Source organism: Mustela lutreola, chromosome 5 (genome assembly GCF_030435805.1).
Source record: "Mustela lutreola isolate mMusLut2 chromosome 5, mMusLut2.pri, whole genome shotgun sequence".
In the NCBI taxonomy this organism is placed as follows: Eukaryota; Metazoa; Chordata; class Mammalia; order Carnivora; family Mustelidae; genus Mustela; species Mustela lutreola.
Window position 1 is genome coordinate 47,659,239 of NC_081294.1, and position 27,584 is coordinate 47,686,822.

Consider the following 27,584-nt stretch of genomic DNA (forward strand, 5'->3'; position numbering starts at 1 on the left):
TGATTGAGATAATGCCCATGGTATCAGAGCCTAGAGAAGGTCCATAATAAACGTAAGTATTTTTCATTCCTCTAGAGTATTGGTGTTTGAAATTCCACTATTGTCCTTTATTTCTATAGCTTAAAGTTCCCTTCATTTAAAAAAAATTTTCACATCCCCCAAAGTCTAATGCATTAAGCTAAGGCCTCAAATTCAGAAATCTACCAGGACTAGAAATAAACACTAGAATAAACACAGAGACACAGAGTAAGACTGTTGGGAGGGTCAGAGGGCTGGGGTGCTCTGGACCTAGAGTCCCCATGTGAGGAAGAAAGGGCCTACTCAGGTTCAGTCACTTGTAATCATGTAGGAATTTGCGGCCTTATTCCTAAATCTTATGATTTTCAAAAGGAACCGACAATCCAAATGCCTTAGTTTTTGTTTCAATTTTTAAAAAGTTTTTAATTTAAAACTCTAGGTGCATTTAAAAGAACTATATCTTCTGGCCCAAAATACCCCACAGGCACCTACTTTGAAATATTTGCTATTTTATGTCCCTTGCTGTTCACAAACCTGGGGTTTTCTTATCTGCATCTGTCAGAAGAGGGAGATAATAATAGTGCCTACCCCTCCACGCGGGAATTTAGAGCAGAAAAGTGGCAGTGTTTCTACAGTGAGTCTCAAATGTGTTGCAAAGGCAAATCAGAAGCAGACACTGCTAATGAGGGTGTCTGTTTTAAGAGCACCTGGGGTCAGGCACACCTGGGCTCAGACCACAGGGTGGGGCCCCAAGATCAGCTTTCTCTGCTCCCCTTGCCCTCTGCTAGCAAGTTGGTGAAGAGACCTCGGCATTTTGTTGCCTCATTAGCCCTGACTTACCACACACCACCTGCTTGGGCCCCCTGCTATACCCACTGCATCTGGTGACTCAAGAACCAGCAGAACTCACAGAGTGGGCCATCTGGTCCCGGGCCTCTTGCAGGAGACCTATCCTCCTCCGGGCTTCCAAGCCTGGCCGTCGCAGTCTCACTCTCGAGGCCTTAATGACGTGTCAGACTGGGACGATCAGAACAGCTGCTGGGACTGAGTATCAGTCTTTGAGACAAGATCAACTCCAGAAGACCTAGTCTTGGACTCCAGTGCCATGGGGTAAAGGAGCTACAGCCCAACCGATCACAGTGACTTGGGTTCTGGCTGGATGTTTTCCTTAGTGAAAATCTCGAAAAAGATGCCAAAGAGTAGAAAAGGCTTAAATCTGCAATGATACAGTAAATATGGGAGCCACTGGCCACATGTGAAGCTCTGGAGTTCTTGAAGTGTGGTTTGTCCCCATCTGCATGTGCTGTAAATGTAAAACAGACACCAGATTTTGAGGTCTTAATACAAAAAAAGCAAAAACAAAACCCCCAATTGTCTCATTTATTTATTTATTTATTTTAGTCTGGTTGCCTGATGAAGTGAGAATTGTTTAGCTATATTGGGTTAAATAAAATGTTCTATTTCATTTCACATTTCCTTTTTTAATGTAGCTATTCCAAAATTTTAAATTACGTATATGGCTCGTATTATATTTCTTTTGGACGACACTGCTTTAGACCTGTCTATACACAGAAGTTATTTCAGATGCACTTTTAACTCACATTACTTTAATTATTCAGACTCTCATGTAATTAAGAACAATCTAAATATTTTATGTAATCTTTATTGTATACTATATATTACAGTAAGCATCCTGTATTTATATGCACATACTACAGAGTGTTATAAACAAATACTGTGCATTCTGTATTTTAACTTTATGAGAAACTAAGGAGATGTTCTCTTTAACAACAACAACAAAAAAATTATTTACTTATTTTGGAGAGCAAGTGCAGGGGAAGGGATAGAGGGAGAGGGAGAGAGAAACTTAAGCAGACCCCCCACTGAGCCCTGAGCCTGAAGCAGGACTTGATGCCAGGATCCAGAGATCACAATCTGAGCTGAAACCAAGAGTCAGATGCTTAGCCGACTGAGCCTTCCGGGTGCCCAGCAACTAAGGAGATTTTCAGGAGTCATTTTTATTTTTTGACTTAGTCCTACTTTATGCATTGACCTTAGAATTTAACATCACTCTTGTCCCGTAGAAAGAGCATTGTATCAGGTGTTAAGTATCTAAGAATATTCCTTGATCTACAGGTCTACTTTCCAAAAGCATGTTCTGTAGGTATTTTTTTCTATTATTAGGGATGGGTTTGAGGTAGCCATAGACATACTGTCTATCAAAGGTGGCCTCCTCATGGCGAAAAGCCCATGTCACAGTGAAACTGACCTGAGTCTGTCTCTTTTGTTTGTCAAGTCACCTCAAATACTTTTTTTTCTAAAATTCATGCCCTATATTAACAGTTACTGAGTTTTCCTTAAATAAAGAACCATGAAGCAGGAGTGCCTGGATAGCTCAGTGGGTTAAAGCCTCTGCCTTCAGCTGCTTAGCAGGGAGCCTGCTTCCCTCTCTCTCTGCCTGCCTCTCTGCCTGCTTGTGATCTGTGTCTGTCAAATAAATAAAATCTTTAAGAAAAAGAAAGAAAGAAAGAAAGAAAATGGCAATACTATCCCCTACTAGTATTTCTCTTTTTGCTATGGCTGCCAGAAAACTCAGAGATACACCCAGTCCTTCGTTATAGTGAACTCTTAGGTTTAATAGGAAATCATCCTCTGATAAAAGATTTGAATTTTTTTTCTTAAATTATATGTAAAGTTTATTGTACTCTGCATCAGAAAAACTAGCATACATCAAATATTATTTTATAAATACCTTGCATAGAATGAGGCTACCTTTCTTCTTTTATTTTTAAATTTTATTTTAATTTTTTAAATTTTAATTCCAGCATAGTTAACATAGAGTGTTATATTTGTTACAGGTATACCATAGAGTGATTCAGCAGTGTATTACTCAGCACTCACCATGTGTTTCACACATCTTCCTCCCATCTCCCCTCTGGTCACCATTCATTCTCTGTAGCTAAAAGTCTGGATTTTTTGTCTCCCTTTTTTTCCTTTGTTTGTCTGTTTTGGTTCTTAAATTCCATGGATGAGTGAAATCATATGGTATTCGTCTTTCTCTGGCTGCCTTACTTCGCTTAGCTGAGTGTGTACTCTCTAGATCAATCCATGTTGTTGCAAATGGCGGCGGAGTCATATTCCTGTGTGTGTGTGTGTGTGTGTGTGTGTGTGTGTGACATCTTCTTTTCCACTTAGATCTAGATTTGACCTTAATTTTAACTGTCCTGTTTCAGGGACTCCGTGTCAAAAGAAAAGCTCTGTTGCTCAGAGCTCTTACTCTACCTAATGTTATGAATATCCCGCATACAAATACGTTTTTAAGTGAGGCATAGCACCCAGCTGGAAAAACAATAGCATGTGGTAGACGTTTCTTTCAGATGCCATGCTGCTGCATTAAGGACTGGGGAAGAGTGTTCAGAAGGACTCAGAGGCTTTTCCCAACAACATAGGAAAAGGGTCTGTGGCTTGTTGAGAACGTTTGATCTTCATTTCAGCAGAGGGGATGGCATCACACATGACCACATTTGTCGTCCTTGATTGAGTGTATGGCCTTGAATTGGGCCCCTGGGAAGGTGACCCATCATCATCCTCATGCCCTAATTGGTATAGGCTGGTCTCTCAGAGTTTAGAGCAATTCTATGAGCACTAAACGTAATGAAGCATGCTATCCACTTGAGGAACCCACCTTGCCTCAGCATTTCCTATCTATGGCTTTAGTTTCTCCCTAATTCTGATTTCAGTACTTTGAACCCATATGCCTCAAGCTCTAAATTTTAGAATCCCGTTCTGGAAGGTTTCTGATACATCTTTGACACATTACCGTCTCCCTTGGTGTTTGCTTCTGATCTCCTCCAGGAGCTGGCTAGCTAATGAGGGCAGCCTCCATGTCTGATTCATACTTTTATTATTTCCCTCTGAACCCCTAGGAGACATGTTCGGTGCCAAGCACGGTATGGCATAGTGTTTCCAAGCACAGCCCTTTGAGTTAGATGGGGTTTGATTTCAATCCAAGCCTCACCATTCATTGTTTTTTTGCCCTTGGGCAAATAGTTTGCTTCCCAGACTTAATTTTATTGTTTAAGTGTGTGGATAATGATAGGAGCCACCTTGGGGGTTGTTGTAACCCGTCAATGTGTATAAAGCATTTAGCTCATTGTCTGGGATACCATAAGGGATTGATAGTAATATTTTTCATCATATTATTGTTACTGTGTTACAAATATTGCCAACAAATAATTATTGAATTAATGAACAAAGTAACTCTGACTCCTGTTGTTGTTGTGGTTTCTGGCAGAAAAGGGTCAGATGTTCCTCCTGCCAATTCTTTTATCTCAAAACCTGGGGTTGTAATGTGTGCTTGGTAGGCTCTGGTGAATAAAAAGCTTTGCGCTGTGTTCTCTTTAGAATAAAGATCATTTCTAAAGTCAGAGTACAAAGATTATATTGTAAACGAGTAAGATTGGAAGCACCTTTAAAGCCTCTGTGGGTAATCTGAGAAAGTATCAAGAGCTAAAAAGAAAAGTAAAGTTTACAAAATACTTTCCAAAATGCTTATGTGCACGTTACCCATCTGCCCTCGGAGCAAGAGGGGGAGTTAGGAAGAGCAGGTAAGTGTTCTCGTTTTGGTCAGTTAGAGACCTGAGATTTGGCAATATTTGAATCATCTAGGGCAGGGTTTCTCAGCCTCAGCGCTTTGGACATTTTTGAACCAAATAATTCTTTATTGGTGGCGGGGGATGGGGGCAGAGTGTCCAATGCATCTCAGGGTGTTCAGTGACAACTCTGGCCTCAATCCACTAGATACCATTATTTCTCTATAAGGACCCCCCACTTCCCGAACTGTGACAATGATAACTTTTTCCAGATATTGCCAGATTTCCACTTGGGGAGCAAAATAATCCCTGGTTGACAACCATTCCTATAGGGCCAAACCACAGTGAGTAGAAGAGCTTGGCCTAGAAGCCTGCTCTCTTTCCTTTGATATTCATAGGAGTAGGTGTAGAATAGGGTGGGACCAAAAAGACATAAAGAAGGTGAGCCTGGGAGGTCTAGCCTTTTAGCATCTGCCTTTGGCTCAGGTCCTGATCCCAGGGTCCTGGGATCCAGTCCAACATCAGGCTCTCTGCTCAGCAGGAAGTCTGCTTCTCCCTCTCGAACTCTCCCGGCTAGTGTTCCCTCTCTTGCTATCTCTCTCTCTTTCTCTCTGTCAAATAAATATAATCTTTAAAAAAAGGTCGGGGGCAGGCGCCTGGGTGGCTCAGTGGGTTAAAGCCTCTGCCTTCGGCTCAGTTCATGATCCCAGGGTCCTGGGATCAAACCCCGCATCTGGCTCTCTGCTCAGTGGGGAGTCTGCTTTTCCCTCTCTCTCTACCTGCCTCTCTGCCTACTTGTGATCTCTGTCAAATAAAAAATAAAATCTTAAAAAAAAAAAAAGGCAGAAAGAGTCCTGTGATTTGGAAATGGAGAGCTAGCAGAAGGGATATGCAGGAGAATAGAAAGAGAATCTCCCAGAAAGGTGGATGAATGGGGGAAAGCTAATGCCACTAAGCAAAAGGATAAAAGCATTTCTGTTACAAACTTGGGCCAGAGGTGTTTGTATCTGGGGTAATGTTTCACAAGCCTCCAGTGACAACTACATTTGTATGATACGTACAAGTTCTTGCCTGGAGTCTTACTAATATTTGTACCAGCATTTTTTGGTGAGGGGCCTCTCAAATGTTGATGGGAATCAGCTCTTCCAGGATCATCTCAGCCCGCCCAAGTGTCCATGCTTGTCATCACCATCTGGTTGGCCTACTTGGGCCTTCTAAACAGTGTATAGTCATTTTCCCCACTGACTGGTTTTGTTCCAATATCCTAGTCTTATGATTACCTGGTATAATTTACATATTCAAATAACAGGGAATTTTTATCAGAACATTTGGGGACAAGATTGTTTACTTGTTCAAAATTCTATAGCCCAAGACCAATTAGAGTGATTTCAGAAAAGCTCGTCCAAAGTCACTTCCAGAGTCTATTTACTTACTAAATGCAAGGGTTAGATTCACCCCATCAAGGTTTTTTTCTCTCTTCCCCTTCTCTCCCATGTACCGCATCAATTGTTATATTAATATAACAATTAATCAATATAATATAATTCTTCCTTTTAACTAAGGGTTCAGCGTGAACCCCTCATTGGAGACATTACTTGAGGTATCTCATTTGGGGTTTTTGCTTGTTATCTTAACTAATGTGTTTCTCCCCCCAGCCCCAGTGTTTTGTTTTAATTAAAAGCTTCATGAATCAAAGCTATACACTTGACCCATTTCCTTTTCATTTCTGTCTCTTCCATAGGCCTTTTACTTACTCTGTTCACCTGCTTACCCATCCAACCATCCACCCATCCATCCACCCATCCACCCACCCCACCAGCCATCCACCTACCCATCCATCCATCCATCCATCCACCCAACAAGAATGTATTATGTTGTCTGCTCCAGGTCAGGCCCTGAGCAAGTTCCCCCAGTGCCTTGAGCCCCATATTAAATAATGGCTTGGGGAATTACATTTGACCTAGGTGTGTTTCACATGTCCGACAAAAAAAAAATTGTTTTTTGTTGTTACCCAGCAAATGGCATCACCTCTAGAGTATTTTTCTAGATGCTAGGTGCCCTTGCTTCCACTGTACTATTTTATGCAAGCATGTCCATTTGGCTTGATGAGAATGACAAGGACTTTTTTTCCAAGTATCCCTGGGATCCATTCCCAGGCAGTTGAGACTACTGATATAGAATAGAGTAAGAATCATTTTATGAAAGCTTTGGGACCTTTTAACCAGATGTATGCTACTGAGAAACTAAACTCTCTAAGGCATTGCTCATCATCTGTAAAAATAGGGAATTGTACTTAATGATTGCTAAGGGGCCTTCTGGCTCTAAAAGAGTCTTGAATTAATGGAGGAATGTTGAGATTTTTATGTGTCTGAGATGTTCTTCCTGATGACTTAAATGTCTGGGTTTTTGCAAACACAACTCTGGAGTGAGGGAAAGTCCCTATTTTAATTCATCACTTGACATTTTGCATCATTCTGTTCCGTGGTCACTTCCAGAGGGTCTGACTAACTTAGTCATGGTTCAGCACTAACGGAATGGTAAAGTGGAAAAAGCACTGGGTGAGGAGTCAGGAGACTTAAATCCAGGTTCCAGTCCTGCCGCTAACTACTTGTACAACTGTGGGCAAGTCGTCATAGACCCCGAGCTCCAATTTCTTTTTCTGTTAAATGGCAAGTTTGGGTTCCATGACCTCTAAGGTTTCTTCTTGCTCTGAAATGCTTTAGTTTTATGTCTAGATATACATTCAGTTATTTCCTGATCTGATCTGATATGAAACAGAATCACCAATTAGATGTTGTTTGCCTGAGTGAGTCTCCCATATTTATCATGGATTTCATGAAACATGAGCAGTGAATGGGGTCAGAGAGATGTGCATTTTACTGCATGAGTTCTGCGCTGCCCAGACCAATCCATGTCTAAATCCACTGCCATGTCTGACCACACATTGGTCATCAAAATTATAACAGCTCATATCTCTCCATCCTAGTGAAGTGCCCCTGCTAATAGCTTCCAGCCTTGGGCTGACCATACCCTTAGGTTCAGGAATTCCTGTCTCTCCCTAGGGCCTTTTATCTGTTGTCATTTAACAGAGTGGATTCACGGCTCAGGTGTGACCTCCTGTTTATGAACATTTTATTAATCATGACAGTTTTATTGATTTGGGACTGTGATTCAGCTTGGACCTCTGGACTGAGGTCCGGCCCTGACACTCCTTAGGATGCTGGTCTATCACCATAACCAGTGTGTGGTCTTCATTGCCTGTTTATGAGTCAGAACGGGACTTGTGGTTCCATCTCCTTTCCTTAGCTAAAGTGTTTTGTTTGCTCCCTCTCTCCATTTATCCAACAAGAATTTATTGTGTCTACTTTAAGTCAGGCCTACAGGAAAAAAAAATAAACCAATGAAATATGGTGACTACTTTCAAGGAGTTCACCCACTTTTGGACAAGTTCATAAATCAAGCCACAGCTTCAAAATCTATCACTACCTGGTGCTTTGATAGAAGAGCTGGTTCACGGTAATGAGGATAATAGGAATGACTAACATTTCAGTGCCTTTAATGGTTTCTTGAGTAGTTTCTCAAAGTATATTAATTCTTCTGTAAAACTTGATGATGTTAGATATCATTATTTCACTTTACAAAGGAGAAGAAAATGACTTGGCTTTCGTGATTTGTCAAGGATAGCACTTTTACTTGGAAAAATTATTTATTGACCTACTACTGTGTGTTAGGTATCGTTCCAATGGTAAGTGATGCAATGTCTTTCTTCCCATGGAGCTATTATCTGGATCAGGGTACCAACCCTCCCCACAGGAACAAAAGAAGCATTAGGTATTAAGCAGTGGACTGGTGTAGACAGAGGAAGGGTGCTATTTTTGATAGCCTGGTGAAGGAAGGCCTCATGAGGGAGAGAATATTTGAGCAGAGACCCAAAGTAAGGGAAGAAGCCAGCAGTTCAGAGAACTTGGGGAAGAGTATTCCAGACAGAGGGAACGGCAAGTATAAAGGCCCTGTGGTTGGATCTATTTGAGGTATTCAGAGACAAGCAAGAAGGCCAATGTGGCTGCAGTAGACTTAGGTTCTTCTGACTTTGCTTGGAGCCCCTGAGATCCTGGGCTTGTCTCCAGCAGAAGGCTTTCTTTTCTTATAGGCATGCTTGAAATTTAGGAGGAACCAGACTGTGACATTTTTAGAAGACAACAAGTCTTGGTGTCTGACTGTGAAGGAAGTCACCCTGAGGTTGAGGAGAAGGAATCAATACAAATTGCAGTTGACACAGGATGCCCATCTTAAATGCTTACTGATTCCTGCCACGCACAAGGGTTGTCCACAGGTTACCCGTCTTGTGTCCTTGCGCGTGCCCAACCTAAAGGAGAGGGACGTCCCGGAGTTCTGCAGTTTCATTTATATATGGAGTCAACCTCAGGGGAAATTCAGGTTCTTTCTTTTCTTCTGTGTTTTTACACCTCTATCTTGAGAATAGTAGCCTCTGTAACTAGTCTGGCATGTTGTGCATGCTGCTCGGTGAGTAAAGTGTGTCATGACTCTTCAAAATAGATGCCAAGTACCACTCCGTCCATTTGAACTGAGAGGCTGCTTCTCTACCTACCAGACTAGCTGCTTTGTTTCACAGGTCCCATTTCCATGTTGCTTTTTTTTTGTTTTTGTTTTTGTTTTTTTGAAACAACTGGTTCAGTAAGCACATTTCTGGGTACCGAATTTCAGTAGAGCCCTGTGGTTCATTAGAGTGTTTCTCTATTTCGAGATTGCAAAATTTCGAGGAGATGACAGTGAGATTTGGGGCACCTCCACTAACATCCTTATCAACCTGGGGACAGAGCTTAGAGTAAGTGTCATTCCACCATAACCCAGACATTGGAGCTAAATCCAGGTGACAGAGGGAATGACCTGATGCCAGTTAGAATGGCCATCGGGGCCTGGATGTTATGTATTTCAGGATTTGAGGCTTAAGTCTAAGGCAGCAGAAAGAAACTTTGCGAACGCTTCCACGCGTCTGAAATTGACATCCCAGAAGCCACGTCTTTCCGAGGATACAGAGGATACAGAATCTAACCCCGGTGGGTCTCACGTGTCAGACCTGGCCCTAAGGGAAATAACTCTGTGGGCTTTAGTCTGGATCTGCTAAAGAACTCATTCTCTAGTGCATGACGTTATTATGAAAGAAAGGGAAAATCTGAAATGATCCTAGCCTTAAAAATCTCTGCCCTTAACAGAAGGCTTCCCCCCCCCCCAAAAAAAGACAGAGCATATTAAGGCTAAACTCCTTTCTACTTTTAACTGAAGCAGAGAAGTAACATTTACAAAGCACCCACAGCTTTCCACTTTCTATATCAAGCAACTTTAATGTAGTTGAGTGCTCTCACCCATCTACCTAGGCAGCGTATTTTTATTTTACAGAAGAGGAAACTGAGGGGCACAATGGCAAGTGACCTGCCCAAGGTCACACGGGTGATAAAGACTAGAACTGGCCTACGAATAAGGGTCTGTTGCTACTCCAATTGCTATTGTACGTTTCTGATTAAAAAAAAAAAAAAAGACATTTTTAAATTTGCAGTTAAGAAAGCATTGCATTACTCCCTAAGCTAACATCTTCATTGTAAAATTACTTGTTAGACTGTGCATTTTTTCGAACTATTCATACTTTCCCCTTATTCAGCCACTCCGAAATGCCTTTTTTGTGTTTCCCAGACCTGGTCTCATTCTTACACACACATCGGTGATGGTGATGTATCCTTTTTTTTTTTTTTTTCCTAAAAAAAAGCTTGCCCATTACAAGGCATTGTATGATGAGAAAGGTGGCTTAGATGATAAAAAAAAATAAAATAAAAATGATTGGTGAGTTTTCCCAGCACCCTCTGGATGGCATGAATAACACATGGCCGTTTATGTTAAAAGGTTTTCTTTTACCTGAGCTTGGTAATTTCAAGGGTCATCTTGGTTAAATTAGATTTTAATTCTGAAATATTGTTGCTGGAAATGTTCCCACTGGCCAATTCCTATCTCCTGAATAATAGGATTTGAGCCCAAATTGAAAGTGCTAGTAAAGTAAATGAGGAATAGCAGCCACATAACCTGTTCTTTTTCTTTTCTTTCTTTCTTTCTTTCTTTCTTTTTTTTTTTTTTTTTTTTTTTTTTTTTTTTTTTTTTTTGTTTAATGTAAGAGTTTTACAAGTTTAAGAAGTCCTTACTATATTGCTTGTATCTGGGGTTCCTGGCAGTGTACTTCAGATGAATGTTTCTCGGCCCATTTTAGATCTCCTCCACAGTACCTTTCAAGTGTGACCCCAGGGATGCTGTATTCTTTCTACTCGTCTTATGCATCTCTTGCTTCCTGTATTTTGAGCAAAAGAGAGGGAGTTTCCTTGCTAACTTCTCAGACACACTCATGTTAAAGAGGATGCAGGAGAAAGTGAATCTTACTGTGTCATCCTTACAATCAAGCATTTAGAGAGCCACTAATACCAACAGGCAACTCTCTCAAGACGTTTGTATAAGCATGTGGAATCTATAGCCATCAAGAAGCACTATCTCCCGTTCAACTTCTAGATGATTGCTGTAAATATCAACTCAGACCAAACAGTGCCCAGCAAGTTTACGTCATATTAAGTAGTTAATTTCTCAGTAACCTGTGGTAGCCCCATTTCTGTCAAGGTCAAGGTTACCCTAAGGTCTTTGTCATTGTGACACTGCTCATTCTTACCTGACTACATTGTCATCTTGAGCCTGGCATCCGGTTCTGGGAGAGATCCATGCAAAAGTTCTAACTTGGTGCTTGCAAACACCTGATGCTGTCACATGATGGGGTTTCCCTCGTGGGATGCAGAAGGGACACTGGTGGCTCTTGTCCCCAAACGAGGGCTAAGAAAGTCTGATGTTCTCTCTGAGCGGTTCACATCTTTAAGAGGTGAGTGGTGCAGGTAGAGGTTATAGAGCATGGGTGAATTCTTCCTAAAGGTTTCTTCTAATTCCGAGTCATGCTCACTGGCTTTGTTGCTACAGTTCAATAATCTGAACGTAGGGATAAACTTCTCTACTTCGGTATTAGTCAGTGTTCTGCAGAGAAATAGAAAATAATGGTGGAGCGCCTGGGTGGCTCAGTGGGTTAAGCCTCTGCCCCTGGCTCGGGTTGTGGTCCAGGGTCCTGGGATCAAGCCCTGCATCAGGCTTTCTGCTCAGCAGGGAGCCTGCTTCCCCCTCTCTCTCTGCCTGCCTCTCTGCCTACCTGTGATCTCTCTCTCTCTCAATCTGTCAAATTAAAAAAAAAAAAAATAGGCTGTGTGTGGACATGCCTGTGTAGCATGTGTGTATAGAAGATTTATTATAAGAAATTGGCTCACACAGTAGTGGAGACTGTGGTCCCAAGAGTTGCAGTTAGCAAGGGGGAGCCCCAGGAGAGCCGGTAATGTAGTTCCCATCGGACTCCTGGGGCTTGAGAACCAGGAGAGCTGGTGTTTCAGTTCTGGTCTAAAGGCCAGCACACTGAAGACCCAGGAAGAGCCAGCGTTTCAGTTGGAATTTAAAAAAATTTCCTCTTGGGGTGCCTGGGTGGCTCAGTGGGTTAAGCCTCTGCCTTCGGCTCAGGTCATGGTCTCAGGGTCCTGGAATAGAGCACCGCATCAGGCTCTCTGCTCTGCAGGGAGCCTGTTTCCTCCTCTCTCAGCCTGCCTCTCTGCCTACTTGTGATCTCTGTCTGTCAAACAAATAAATAAAATATTTAAAAAAGAAAATTTCCCCTTCTTTGAGAGGCGGTGAGCTTTTTTGTTCTACTCAGGCCCTCAACTGATTGAATAAGGCCTGTCCACATGAGGGAGAACTCTCTGCTTTACTTGGTCTCCGAATTCAAATGCTGATTGCATCCAGAAGCCCTCTCCCACACACCCATGGAATATGGTGGACTAGATATCTGGTCCCCTCCACAGCCCAGTCACACTGACCTATAAAATTCCCTGTCACAGCTACTCTCTTAAAATAAGTTTTAAACAATGGTTGTGATTGGTTTTGCTATGGATTTTTAATCTCCTCTACTGTCTGCTCTTCCTGCCCGGAGAATTATCCTCGTTCTTGGTTTCTGAAGATATTCGGATGTTAAAGAGTCCCTTCTTCAGAGGCGGTTGGAGAGATGAGGGTAGGAGCCGGCATGGGGATTCAAAGGGAGTGAGGTAAATGGAATCCCAATTTCAGTCTCTTATTATTTAATGCTTTAATGATTTGTAGTTAAATTTATTCAAGTACTGTCTTGTCCAGAGAGGGAGGCAGTCTCCATTCTGGCAAGCCCAAGAATGCCCCTTCTCCCTCATTGCTGGCTGGAAGACCCTGGCTGAATGGTCATGCCTTCCGTTCCTTCAAATTCAGGGCAAACATTGTGCTTCTTCATCCTGCCCCTTACCTCGCTTGTTCTCCGTCCTCTTGACAATGGCAGCTCCACCACCGACCCTCTTTCTCCTTCTTCTCACACAAGCTTCTCGGAGCAGACCCCATCAGCCGAGTGCTAAACTGTGTTTGGTAGAGTGTGGCTGCATGGATTAGAGAAGGCGGTCAGGAAAGGAGGGAGGAGGTGGATGCGGGAGCCGAGGGTTGAGCTGGTGGATGGTTCGGCACAGGGTTCTGTTGAGCGTCTACAGTGTGCCAAGCGTCATGCTGAGCAGACCAAAGACACGCGCACATACACACTCAGTCCTCAGAAAGGGATACCCCGACCCCCCATTTCAAAGATGTGAAAGGCTCAAGGAAATTCACATGACTAGTAAATGGTGGGATCGGAAACCCAAAATAGATCTTCTTGATTCCAAAACCCACAGTCATGTTCATTGTGCTCCCAGAGTTCAGACAGACAAAAGAAGCAGGGAGTGCATTCCAAGACATTATTTCAGTTGAGCAAAATCACAGCATCTATTAGCAAGTCCTTTATTGGAAAATTATTTTGGGAATTAGTTGAGATAGTGAATTTATCAAAGTTGGGTTCAGTCCTTTCGTTAAAGTCTTATTGGAATCTATATGAATTAAAATGTAAGTCACTTCCCATCATGCCCTTCCTTAATGCATCTCGTTGGCATAGATGGGATAGAAAATAAAAATCAGACTCTGGAATAGCATCTTCTCCAAGGTACTCTGTTGATGTTGTCCCTTCCCACCTGTCTGAATTCATCTCCTACTGTTCTCGGTCTTCTGGAGAGCTAAATGTGACACCACTACAGTCACATTGGCCTTCTTTATATTCCTCAAATGGGGCCCACTGGTCTCCCTTGCCTTGGATCTTCCCAGACTGGCTCCCTCACTTCATCTGGGTTTCCTCTCAGAGACAACTTCTGGAACCTTCTGTCTGAAGTACACCCTACCTTCCCTCCTCACCAAAGCTCCGTTCTTGCTCTGCCTCCTCCTTTCCAGTACTTCATGGCTCTGGCTGGCTAATGCTGGAGGAAAAAGACACCAGCACACACCTTTGTTCTCTGAACAGATGGTATTTCCCAAGGATTCAGTGATCCCCTATGCTGTATTGAGGTTTTTTTTTTTTTTTTGGGTCAGTTTAAGGCTGAAGGTGACTGTGGAAATCAGTCACCCATCTGAACGTTGTAGGTTGTATGTGGTCTCATCCTTCGGAACGCCAATTTGGACATCAAACCATGACCAGAGGGCCAAATTAATAGGTAAGACAGCTCTAGTGCCGGGAGTACACGCAATAGCCTTCTTTTTATTTCTGAACTTCTCCTTAGAACTTTTCTCACAAGTATCAAAAAGGCCCTGGGCCCTTTGAAGCCGTAACTTGAAGTCTCATAAAAGACACTGTCGTGTACAACTGACAACTTTTCCTAATGAAATAGAGAGAAGGCAGGACAGGCGGCTCCCTCGTGACCGATGGCCTGGTGGCAGAATCTATTTTGGGAGGGATTTTCGCAGCATGCGTTTTTAATATAACTCAGGCCAGCGTCTTCATCGGGCTTTGCTGGTGGGACGTGCTTGGCGAGCAGCAGGGATCCCCATGGCTGGCATTTCCTCGGAACACTTGGCATAGGCTTCATAGTATTTCCCTTATTTCCTTTTGTGCGTCTGCCTGAGATAAACGGGTCTCCCTCCTTTATCAGCAATAGCTCAGGATTCATAAGCTCGTGTCTTTCACCTGGGACAGGGGCTGTAACAACTTGCACTTTATTATCCATCTCTCATCTTCTTCCCTCCAAACAATCGATAGATTCACCACCAAGATATCTTTTTAGAGGTTGCTTACAATTTGCTGTTTCAGAACAATGTGCTGGCAGTAGTTGTCATGCCTAAATCCTCCCCAAATCTGGGCATGCGTTTGGAGGAATTGGGAAGAGGTTTAGCAAGCATTTTCTGGGCAGAACTTCAAGTCACACAAGATGCCCTCGTGGTGGCTGCTGGGAGTCAAGGGCCCCAGTGCCCAAGGACTGTTATGATTTCTGGTTGTCTGGAGAGTGTCCTGTTTCCTGTGCATCATAATACAGGACTTTAATGAGTGGAGGAGACTGTAATGTTTATGCTGTCCAACTACCCATCATGAGGTCAAGGAAACAGACTGGCTAGGCTTGCTTATCTGAGTTTGCTTTAAAGCTCTCAGAAGGGTCAGGGCCAGTAACCAAGTGCTCCAACCGTAGGATTCCTTGAGATGTGTTTGCATTTCCTTATACACATTCTTGAAGGATACGCATTAATTAACATCGAGAGTATACAACAATCCCCATGGTGATCTAGCTGCTTTTCCGGATGGCCAGCAAGCACAGGACTGGTCCGGGGAGCTGGTACCTAGCAAGGGCTCGGTGATGTTTTAGCCAGACCTGACTTCCTTTGGGAGCTCTAGTCACAGTTCTTTGTGGCTGAGAGAAGACCTTTCATCCAGTCAGTCAAAATTTACTGTCTATCTACTCTGTGTACAAGGTATAACAGGTCATTAGGATAAAAAGACAGCTAAAATGCTGCCCTTGTCTGCTAGAAACTTTCATCCTGGAGGCGGAAGGAGACTAGAGCATGGTCAGGCTCTGGCCATTCTAGCATCTGCTCCGAGAATTGCCTTATGCTCACGTTTCACAAGCTACAACGAATCCCAAGGCTCAGACCATCATAAGTGAGCGGGGAAGTACAATCATGCATGTGCCCAAAGACAGAGAGCTGCACCATTTTAAAATAGTGGCTGCTCAATCATCTCCTATCCCCAGCTGACTTTGCTGTTATGCCTCCGTGGACTTATATAGCTTGGGTGAAAAGTGAATGTTTGTTGTTTGAAGCCACTGCAAATTTTGCTGTCTTCACCATGCGATAGCCTAACCTCTCCCAACTGATACACATGGACTCTATGATTTAATCCTCGATTTAAAAGATCTCATTATCTTGGCTATGTAAGGAAGAGTGAGAAGTAGAAAGACCACTAATGAGTTAATGGGTGGAGCTAGCAATTAACCCGCATGCTCTGATTGCAGAACTCATACTCGTAGCCCTGTGATGAAATGCCCTATGTGTCTGTCTGTGTCTCTGTGTTTGAGTTAGTGAGGAAAGCTTGTTTTGAAAGAACTGGAAAGAATCAAGGAAGGTTTCCCAAAGAAACTGGTAAGTATGCCCTAAAGGACAAGTAGAAATAAAGTAATGGGAAAACAAAGAGAGTTAGCCTTATCCCCCATGTGTATGTATGTGGGAGGAACCCCATCTTTGGCTCCTGAACCCCCAGGAAAAGCATACAGTGAAGAATGCCCATCCATATATTACTGCTGGAAACCAGGAAATACCATGGCCTTGGATCTGTAAATCATTAAAATAAGCTTTATGAGATGTGAGAAATCACAGTTCTTACCCACTGAGGCAGCAAAGTAAATGGACAGCTGTGTATGTCTTATGGCCCCCTTCTCCCTCCCTGTCACCTCTTTGTTCTTCCCTCCTCCTGTTCCTTCTCTCTCTGTTGCTCTGTCTCTCTCTTCCTTCTCCCCCTCCCCCCTCCCTGCTTCTCTCTCGCTCCTTCTGTCTCCCTCCCCGCTCTCTCTCTGCTCCTTCTCTCCAGTACCTCTCCTCCCCTTCTCTCGCCCTCTCACATGCATACACACACACACAACACACACACACACACACACACACACTGTTCTAATCAACCCATGTACTTCTGACTTTACAGTAACTTAGCAATAATGAGAGGAAGGAGAAAAAAAAACTACATGATAAATTGATATCAGTGGTAAAAAGGAAAGGAATATGGATGAAGTTGAGATCATATAGCATCTGACCCAAGTGATCAGAAGCTGTGACCTAGACACTGAGGGGTCATCTGGTCCTCTCTCTTGCTACTGTGTTAATCAGGCAGCCCTGGTGATGGTCCCATGTTTAATGATCCCCGATAAAGAAGATCACTAGCAACCACCATAGCCCAACCCACAATATAATTGCCTTGACCACAGAAACAGTTTCCGTGTTTAATTGAGCTCTGTCTTCCTCTGGGCTCCTCTTCCTTCTCTGTGCTTGGTCCTTGATGACCAACACTTGCCAACCTGATCTTTAGTCATTCCATATCAGGTATAGACAAATAATAGGGTTGTCTCTGATTGGAACTCTCTTGAACCTGCTAGCTCTTTCTCCTAGCATATATCTCTAAATGGCTTCTCTGCTGATTTGGAGAATTCCAAAGCATGTAATACCACGTGTCTCCAGAACCGGATTTCTCATTTCCATGAATACCACTATACGTCTTTTACTCCTTTATTTTTTAAACAACCTTGTCAAATGTACATACTATAAGATTCACTCTTTAAAATAACATTTCAGCTATTTTTAGTAAATTTACTGAGTTATGCAGCTGTGACCACAGTCCAATATTGGAGCATTTCTGTCCCCTCAGCAGATTCATTGAGCCTATTTCCAGTCCCTCTTCACTGCCCATCCCAGACAACCGTTCACCTACATCTGCATCAGTTTGTCTCACCAGGCGTTACGTAGAAATGCAGTCGTGCTGCATGTGGTCTTGTGTGTCTGGCATGTTTTTGAGGTTTATCCAAGTTGTAGTGTGTGCCCGCATTTATTCCTTTTTATTGCTGAACAGTATTCCATTGCACATAGACATAGAATATGTTATGTATCTCTTCATCAGTTAATAGACATTCGATTTATTTCTACTCTTTGGTTATTGTGAATTTTACTCCAGTGAACATTTACATGCCAGTCTCTGGGTGAATGTGTTTTCCCCCCCAAAGATTTTATTTATTTATTTGACAGACAGAGATCATAAGCAGGTAGAGAGGCAGGCAGAGAGAGAGAGAGAGAGAGAGGGAAGCAGACTCGCCGCTGAGCAGAGAGCCCAATGTGGGGCTCGATCCTGGGACCCTGGGATCATGACCTGAGCCAAAGGCAGAGGCTTTAACCCACTGAGCTGCCCAGGCAGCCCTAGAACAAGGTTTATTTATCTTTGGCGAGTAGCTAAGAGTGGAATTTCTTGGTCATATGGTAACTCTAGGTTTAACTTTTTAATGGTCAAACCTTCTTGCAACATTCAGCCCAATGCTGTGTTCCCACTAGTGGGGTGTGAGAGTTCCTATGTGTCCATATCTTCACCATCATGTGTGTGACTCATGTTTTTGTCCCCATTAGCCTAGGAGCTAGAAGGCAGACTCCATCTTCATGCCTCCTTGCTTGACACAGCCCAGGGCTGGGTACACATTTAGAGCTTAGCGGTGTTGGAGGGGGCATGGTGGGGAAGGACTTTTGCTTAGGAGTTAATGTGTCGGGATGTTGGAGCAATCATTTTCTCAACTGTGAAATGGGCTAACAGTGTGAATTAATGGACATAACATCAGTGAAGTGCTTTCTCTAATGCTGATGAGAACAGTAGCTGTGGTATCATTGGTTTATATTTCTCTGAAGGCACACTCTCTGAACTGTCTCTGGTTTAGCCTCTTTCTTTTTGGCTTTTGTAGTCATGTATTCAGATATAACATGGGACACCTGGTGGCACAGTCAATTAAGCATCTGACTCTTGTTTGCGGCTCAGGTCATGATCTCGGGGTAGTGAGATGGAGCCCCACGTTGGGCTCTGCAATGGGCATGCCTGACTAAGATTCTCTCCCTCCATCTCCCTCTGTTCCTCCCCCCACCCTAAAAGAAAAAAGAAAGAAATAAATAAAAAAAAGACAGACTCTACTGGGCTATGAGACTGAATCATGAGGGACACGCTATTCCTCATCTCAAAGAATTTGAAATCTATCAAGGAAGTGCCTATCTATCGATGCAGTGCCATGTGACTGATGCCCTTCTAGAGATGCACATGGGATGTAAGGAGATCTCAGGCAGGGGCCCCGGACCCAGATAAGACACCTAACCACAACCAAAGGACTGGAGAGACGGACAGAAGGGCTAGAAAAAGCATGACCGGCCAAGGGAAGGACATGCGCAAAGACTTGGTAAGGGAAAGAGTTTGGAGAAATTGCTAGCATGTTTTGTGCCGGAGTGAAGGAGACAAGTCTGGAGAAGTGTGCCACTGTCTCATGAAGGAGGTGTTAAGTATGACATTAAGGAGTTTGCTTTTTGCCTGTGCTGCTCTGTTCTGTCACATTTTACAGGCTAAGGAGATCCAGAGAAGATGGTCAATATGTGACTGGCAGAAATGTCCATTTACAGACTGAAGAGAGCAAAGCTAGAGGCGTCTCAAAATCTCTGATACTCAGATGCAATGTTTCTTACCCTCTTTTTTTTTTTTAATTGCCTCTCCTCCCCCAAGAGCATTTTTGGACAGATTTTTTTTCCCAATAGTTCACCCCGTCATGAAATTTTGATAGTACAGGTGCTCTGTGAACATACTCTATACCAACACATTATTTTTGCATTATACATGAAAGAGTAAGGTTTTTCCCAACTCCCTCAGTCACCAATTTTCACCCACTGGGGACTGTATCACCCAACATGCCAATGAATATTCTGGTACATTGTGATCTGTTCGAGGGACAAGCCTAGGTTCTAACATTTTACAGTCCCCTCGGCACCCTTCAAAACATAGCATTTGAAGTGAAGACCTTCTGTTATTTAATAAATACTTGCTGAGTACCTACTGTGGGCCAAGCAGTGTTTTAAGAATTGGGACTGCAGTGAGCATACTTCCACCCCTCACGATGCATACGTTCTAAAGCGATCTGTGCAGATAAATTTAGTTCTCTCTTTGATCAAAATTAAATAATACCTGCCATGAAAACTCCCCGTCATGATACAGGCTCCCAACGTGCATCCTAGAATAGGACTTGGCATTATGTGCAGGTTGGAAATAGGCTGAAGGGATTAAAAACCTGTTTGACACTAACAGGAAGCAAAGTCAGAAGACCAAGAGATAATACTTTACTTAAATCGGCACAATACGAATTCCCAGCTCCCCTCCCACAAAGGCCATCAGGGCATTTTACGTCTCAGGGCTTTTTGGACATCCCAGTGTTTTGCCAGCACCAATGGGAAGAGCTCTGAGGGTGCCAGTCACCACCTTTCACTGGCATTAGCCGAGAGAACTGGGCTCCCAAGCATATGGTCCATTTAGGTCTGGGAAAGGGACCTCTCTGCCATTCCTGCATTGAGGAAACTTTGGAAAGCTGGAGCCCTGCATCCAGTTCCCTCTGAAGTCCTAACCACCCTCCCCCATCCTGCCCCAGGGACACTGGCAGGACAGTGGTCTCTGGAAGTCACGGGATTCACAAGTCTCTTGTCCACCCCCCAGTTGGAAAACCTCTCCTCTCCTTCTTGTCTCCCTCCCTAACTCACCTAGCACTGTCCCTTCAGTGAGAGTTACCTTTTACAAAAGAAACCCCACTGCTTTTAGGCTGCCTCTGCTTCTTTGCTCTCAAAATCTCTAAGACTTGGGCTGCCTGGGTGGCTCAGTGGGTTCAAGCCTCTGACTTCGGCTCAGGTCATGATCCCAGGGTCCTGGGATGGAGCCCCGCATCGGGCTCTCTGCTCAGTGGAGATCCTGCTTCCTTCTCTCTCTCTGCCTGCCTCTCTGCCTCTTTGTGATCTCTGTCTGTGAAATAAATAAATAAAATCTTAAAAAAAAAAAAAAAACCTTCAAGCCTCATAATTACAAAGCCTAGGAACCTATTTGAAATGGTGAGGAAAAGAGGCAAGGGACCAGCGTGAGAGATAGGAAGTAAGAAACAGATTAATATTTCAGTCCGTTGTGCCACTCTGAAACCTCTTTCTTTATCCTGTACTTTTACAGAAAACTGTTCAAAACAACCAACCAGTGCGGACCAGATAATAAATAAAGGGCAAATGTCATCATCCTTGGACTAGCCCAGAGGGAGATTCTCTAGATTCTATCCACCTCTGCTCCTGTACTGTATCCCAACCCCTAGACCCTATTTCCCTCAAAAGACCTTCCAGGGAGTCCCCTCTAAATTGGACTGGGAAAATACTGAGATCCCCTCATATATTTGTGAAAACTCCCATGAGCCAGGCTAGTGGGTCAGCCCTAGCATACAGCAGTGTGGAGGACTTTGAGGCCGTGACCTCACTAGGAGGACAGTGGGATCCTGACCTCCTGCCTTCATTCTGAGTGTACTTTATAGACTTGAGGACCACTGGTTGGACAGACCTGGCTCCCTGCAGGCCAGCTTTCTGGCTGCTAGAATTTTTATGCTTGCCTTTAAGAATACTGAAGTTTTACCATTTGAACAGGGAAGTGGGGGAGGGCGGAGGTCTCTTTCCTCCTAATTACTTTGGGAATGACTGTGAATCTTCTAAATGTCTCTTTTGCATCTTATTGGGTGGGAAATTTTGCTTTAAACCTGACCTAAAACTCCTATCTTAATAATACTGATAGCTTCTTATGTCTGCAGTTAAAGGTGAAATGGTTTTAGACAAGGTGATTCTCAAGTTGTTTTGATGTGTATCTCTTCCAGTCTGATTGTTCCAGAGCCAGAAAGGAGACTAATGTGGGAACATATATAGCTGGCCACTCTAGTCTGCTTTGTATTGTATTTAGGAAACACAGGCCACTAACATAAACTCACACTTTTGGATAGACCTTTCCCAACAAGACCGCTGCATAGACCTAGGGAGTGGGAGAGGAGATGGGGAGAATGAGGTGATGGTTCTCAAGCATTGGAAGAACCTGTAACTGAGTGAAATGGTAGAGATTTGGCAAGTTCATGATGCGTTTCCTACCAAAAGAAGTACTTAAGTACAGGTATCCATTGCCTGTTGGATTACAGGAGTGTTTCTCAAACATCCATCCTTCTGGTTTCTCCTTCACTGTTCTCTGTGTGTCACCTGTGTTCTAAACCATCTCAGAGGATAGGACAGGGAGGGCCTTCTTTACTGACTCCCCATGGCTTGCAGCACGTGACTACATACGCAGTACTCTTCCCATAAATAGCAGAGGATTCATTTTGCTTATGTTCCGTGGCATGGGAAGCAGCTGGGTTGTAATAAGTCACCTCTGGCCCAGTAAGTTGGAGTAGAGATTTTCGACCATAAGAACAGAGGGCCTTCTTCTCCTATGCTCTCTACCATTGCTAAGTGCCCTCCCCAAGCAAGTAAAGTCAGAGTAGCTCTACGAAGCCCAGCCCTTACAGAGATGACTTTTATATACACTACATTTGGTTAAAATAATGAGTAAGAGCTTATAGTCTGAATTGGAAAGACTTGAGTTCAGATTCCTGATCCTGTTGTCAATTAGCTATGCAATTGTAAGCAAATTACTTACCAATAAATTTTCTCAGTTGGGAAGTAGGGAACATGAAGACTATCTCATAGGATCATTGAGTAGATAGCATAAGACAATATGTGTATAAGCATTTAGTATATGACATAGATTCTTGACAAGTGTTGCTTTTTTTTAAATAAATTGGTGAGAACTTAATACTTTAGAACAAGCTTTTAAATTACAGTTGCTATTTACAGAAAATGATAAAGTACAGACTAGCAAAATGAAGAAAATAAAAAGCACTCATTTTAGGCATGCAAAGATTTTCAATATTAAGATTTAAGTGTATTTCTTTCTAGAATTTTCTGCCATGAAATTTGTTTCAGAATTTTTCTTATGTGCAGATATGATTATATGTATGCATGTGTGTGAATATTTATATGTAGCTATATAAAAATGGCATAAAAAGCAGATGCTTGGGTGGCTCAGTCCATTGAGCATCTGACTCTTGATTTGGGCTGGGCTCATGCTCTTGGGATTGTGCTCAATCCCATGTCTAGTTCCATACTCAGTGTAGAGTCTGCTTGAGATTCTCTGTCTCCCTTTCCCTCTGCCCCTCCCCTCACTCGTGCTCAATAAATAAGTAAATAAATGACATCTTTTTTAAATGGCATAAAATATACATACATATATCTTTATTGATGATTTCATTTATAATCAATTGTGCACATTTGCCCATGTTCATAACTATTCCTCTACAGGACCTACATCATGTTCTATTCTATCATATTCCATTATTTTAACATGCAACTTTTAGGTAGTTCTTAAGTTTTAATTTTTTTTTCTCATAACTGGCATAGTGATGAACAACTCTCTATCCAAACAATTTCACATTTATAGGATTATTTTGTAATGATTACATTCAAGAAGTAGCATGTTAGTTTTCAGTAACAATTAAGAAGATGAAATGAAGCATGAAAAGTGCAGAGTCTAGGAATGAGCACCTAGTAAGCCATCAGTAAATGGTAAGGGTAGTGGATTTGTATACTGTAAGAGGAGAGGGAAATCTATTTTATTTGAAATAGGCTTGCTAATTACTCCAGATATTATCTTCTATGTAAGAATGTTTAGCAGTTCTTATTTGTTTTATAAACACATATTGCACAAATCAACCAGATCCATGAGTTTATAGATGTGTTTCTATGAAAAGTTCTGCTTCTCCAGCTTATAAAAACCATCTAGAATAAACCAAAACAAGATAATTGACATATCCTTTGTGGGACGGGGGCAGTGGAGGAAGGTTGGGTAGATATTTGTTTTTACTTTTTCCTTTTGCTGTGGAATCTGCTTGCTGCTGGTGTTACATGAACATACCCTCCAGCCCGATGCCTCTCACGTTGGGTCTTAATGCCCAGTCTGGGGCCCTTTTGGCAGTGCCATCCCCATAAGGACCCAAAATAGAAATATAAAGATGGCATGCTCTCTCTGAAAGGATAATATTGACCTGAAAAATCAGTTCTCCTGCACAGGCTGAAGTGGTGTGATGCAGGAGGGAGGGGGGAAGTGCCCAGTTCCCACTTGGTCATTCAGGACCCCCCCAGAGTGGTGTCTGTCCTGCATGCATTGATGGCTGTGCCAGAGCAGAGAAATGGGAGACACCGGTGAGATACTTCAGGAGTCTGGGAAAATGTACCTTCCTGAAATAAGCCGGGCGGGAACTGGCGAAGAGGAGAGCATATGGTTCATAGAGTCGCTGAGGGGAGCAGCTGTTTGCCTCCAGCCAGTGGTGGCCATGGGAGAAGGCAGGTTCTGATTTTCCAGGGCTTCCCATTTCACAAGAAATTGAAAACCTGGAGTTTTCATTTAAATCTCTCAATTTTCATTTTTTTGATGAGAGATTTTTATTTATCTTTTTTACAGTTTTTATTTTAATACGTTAGTGAACATGTAGTGTTATATTAGTTTCAGGTGCATAATATGATGGATAAAGTTATTGTATGGAAAATAAAGAGACATGTAAAGCACGTTAAAGTTAACTCTTTAGGGTATTTTAACATTTAAATAATTATAGAAACATTTTCCTTCTTGGGATTCACCCCAGAGCCCATACCTCAAACCCATCTCTTCAAGAGCACACCAAAAAAGGTTGTGTGTGGTGCATAAAATTGCATACCAGAACCATGCCTGTGTGGACAGGGACACATTGAAAAACAGCTTTGCAACTATTTCTCCATCCAGTGGTCAATGAGCTTTTAAGGAATTTTGTCTTTGTGTGCATGTTTTTTTTTTTTTTTCCACCTGACAATGCATTGGGGAAAATGTAGGAATAAATTGGTAAAATGTGTGTGTGTGTACATACACACATGCATGCACACACACATGCATATCCTGTTCTATTTCCCTGGAAAACCTTGACTGAATCAGATATGTATCCACACTTAAGTGGAAAAGAGGAAACGTGGTGGAGGGACAGGGAGAGAATCTAGATCTCTTTGAATGTATCTTGTTTTGTAGATTTGACTTTGGGGCTTTCTAAATAGTTCACAAAACTGTAACACAAAATTAAACATTCAAAAAGCTGTCATGATAAGATATGGAGAGGAATGAAACAAGTATTCTTGACTCGACAGCAGGTTGGTGGTATAACCATACAGAATCGAATTAGTTCAAGTGGCTTTGAGATCCAGTCATTTGCCTGTACCTATCTAGAAGGATGTACTCTAAAACTTTTTCAAATTTTAAATTGTTTTTCTTAATCATAATTTTAGAATAGTAGTGGCCCTATGTATTTCAGGTTAAATCAAATGAATAATCATTTTGGTGTTGAGAACACAGATTTTTAGTATGCAAGAAAGGTAGTAAAGTTGTAAGATCCATGAGATTAAATGAAGAGAGTCCTGTCTTGACTTTGAATTGAAGTTTAATGGTATAGGGCACCTGATGGTTTAGTCAGTTAAGCATCTACTGCTTACCAATCTTCGATTTGGGTCATAATCTCCCAGTACCGGGATTGAACCCTGCATTGGGCTCTCTGCTCCATGATGAGTCTCACCCTCCCTCTGTGCTTTCTTGTTCTCTTTCTATCTCTCAAAGAAATAAAATCTCTTTTAAAAAGTCTAATGGGAATTCATGGTGTATTCTATTTTAAAAATACAGAATTTATTTTCTAGCTCAGTCCATAGAAACAAGTATCAACCCAGTAGAAATGAGCACCCAAACTTTCTAAAGTTTCTGTGGTTTCTAAACACTAGTTGCCACAAAAATGAACCAAGTATTTTTACTAGAAATGACTGATTCCAGGTCTGGGACAAGACATGTGTGGAATAACCCTGGGTCATGTTGTCATACCAGAAGCGAAAGGGCCATCAGAGATGGCTGGATCATATTAAAAGACTAGCTAACTAAAGGGCTAACTTGAAGAGGTTCCTACTGAGCAAGGGTAGAAAGGTTAGAACTTAAGTAGCAATAAAAATTGCACTGGAATGAAACAAATAAAAAATGTCTGTAATGATACATAAAAAACAAATGAAAAAAAGAAACCTAATCAGTTATCTTTGGAAGCTACTAGGTAACCAATATTTTGAGAGCCCAAATCAAGAAGGACAAATCACGCACCTTTTCAGGTTTTTATAAACTATAATTTAGGGTGAATTGTTGATGAAATATGATTTCTCTTTGTAGACTATCCCAACTAATAAATTAAGAAATGATATAATTATTCTTTTCACCAATTTGAAATCCCTAGTGAAATAATATATCCTCTAGGCAAAGATCACCCATGGGTGATGACATCACAACAGAAGACATTTGATGCCTCTTGATAGAGTATGTAGTAGACAGAAAAATGCTATCCACTTCGAAGGTATCAATGTCCTCATCTCAGAAACCCTGAAAATATTACATTTCATGGCAAAGGAGAATTAACATTATTGATAGTATTATGGTTGTTAATCAATTGTTTTAAAATGGAGAGCGTGTTCTTGATTATTCAGGTATTCTTGATGGAATTACCAGGGTCTTTAAAAGTGGGAAAGGGGGGGGGAAGACTCATTGTCAGAGGGATTGGACATAAGGTAGATTCAGCCAGACATTATGGACTTTAAGATGAAAGAGGCCACAGGCCCAGGAACATGAGCAACCTCAAGAAGCTAGAAAAAGTCAAGAAATGAGTTCTTCCTTTGAACCTCCAGAAAGGCATGCAGGAGACCAGATGGTACCTTGATTTTCATGCTTTGTGTCCTGGGTCAGATTTATATAGAATCGTGACATAATACATTTGTGCTGTGTTAAGTTTGTGGTTATTTGTGATTGTTGCAAGAGAATAGTAATATATTCCATTTCCTGGAATGTGTTCTTCTTAGGAAACAGAGCTTAAATCTCATCAAGCCTCTTGATCTAACTACCAACTTACAAAAAATATAGGGGACAGAAGAACACACTTTAAGAAATTATGGGAATGTTCAGCCACATGTAAATGCTGGGAAAGGCTATTAGAAAAATGACATGTTCTGTTCATCAAATAAGGGTTATGTACATATGTGGATCTGTGGGAAGAACCAAACTGAGGAGATTTTTAGGAGATGACCTACTATTTCATGTATCAACCAATTCTAGTAGGGAACTTGATTCAAGGAAACAAGTCTAACGAGAGAAAATAAAAATGAAATCTGAACACTGATGCTGTTATTTTATTATTTTTAGATTATATTGGATGCATTAGGGTATTAGATGATATTAGATATTAGATGATATTAGGGTATTAGATGATATTATTTTAGTATTTTTTTGTGGTAGAAGTGATGGTATTAGGGTTATATTTAACCAAATGAGGTAGGTATGGTGGGTATACCAGATAACAGTAGCCATAAATGGATCATTGTTGAAGGTGAATGATAATACATAGGTGTTTGCTATTGATCCTTTCGATTTTTGTATGTATTTTACTATTTCTGTAATAGAATATCTGTAAAAATGTCAGCAACTAATTTGACCTCTTTAATATTTTGTGAGCAAAACACAATGTGTCCAAAAACTAGATTCAACCAACAGACTGCAGTTCGCAATTTTTGCACAAAGTTTTGGAAACTGGACCATGGACTTTAACTGGGGGAATTTTCTCTTTATCGTTTCACACTTATCTCCTGCCTCCGTTCTGTCTGCAATACCTAGCAAAAGGGCTTTGACTAGGGGGCATTACAGATTGCTTGGAATAGAATTTTCTCAGAATAAGTGAGCGAAGAGGGTGATATGCATAATTGCTTTGAACAATACCTCCTAGTATTTTATTGGACCCCCTCTTATTCCATCTCTCAAAAAAAAAAAAAAAAGGCAGTAACTTTGTTTCAATT

The 27,584-nt window shown here is 41.9% G+C and overlaps 1 protein-coding gene across 3 annotated transcripts in view; it reads left to right on the plus strand.

The window, feature by feature from the left end:
• Window positions 1–27,584, plus strand: part of SGCD (sarcoglycan delta) — a 576,749-nt gene that overhangs the window by 323,370 nt on the left and 225,795 nt on the right. The window lies entirely within an intron of this gene.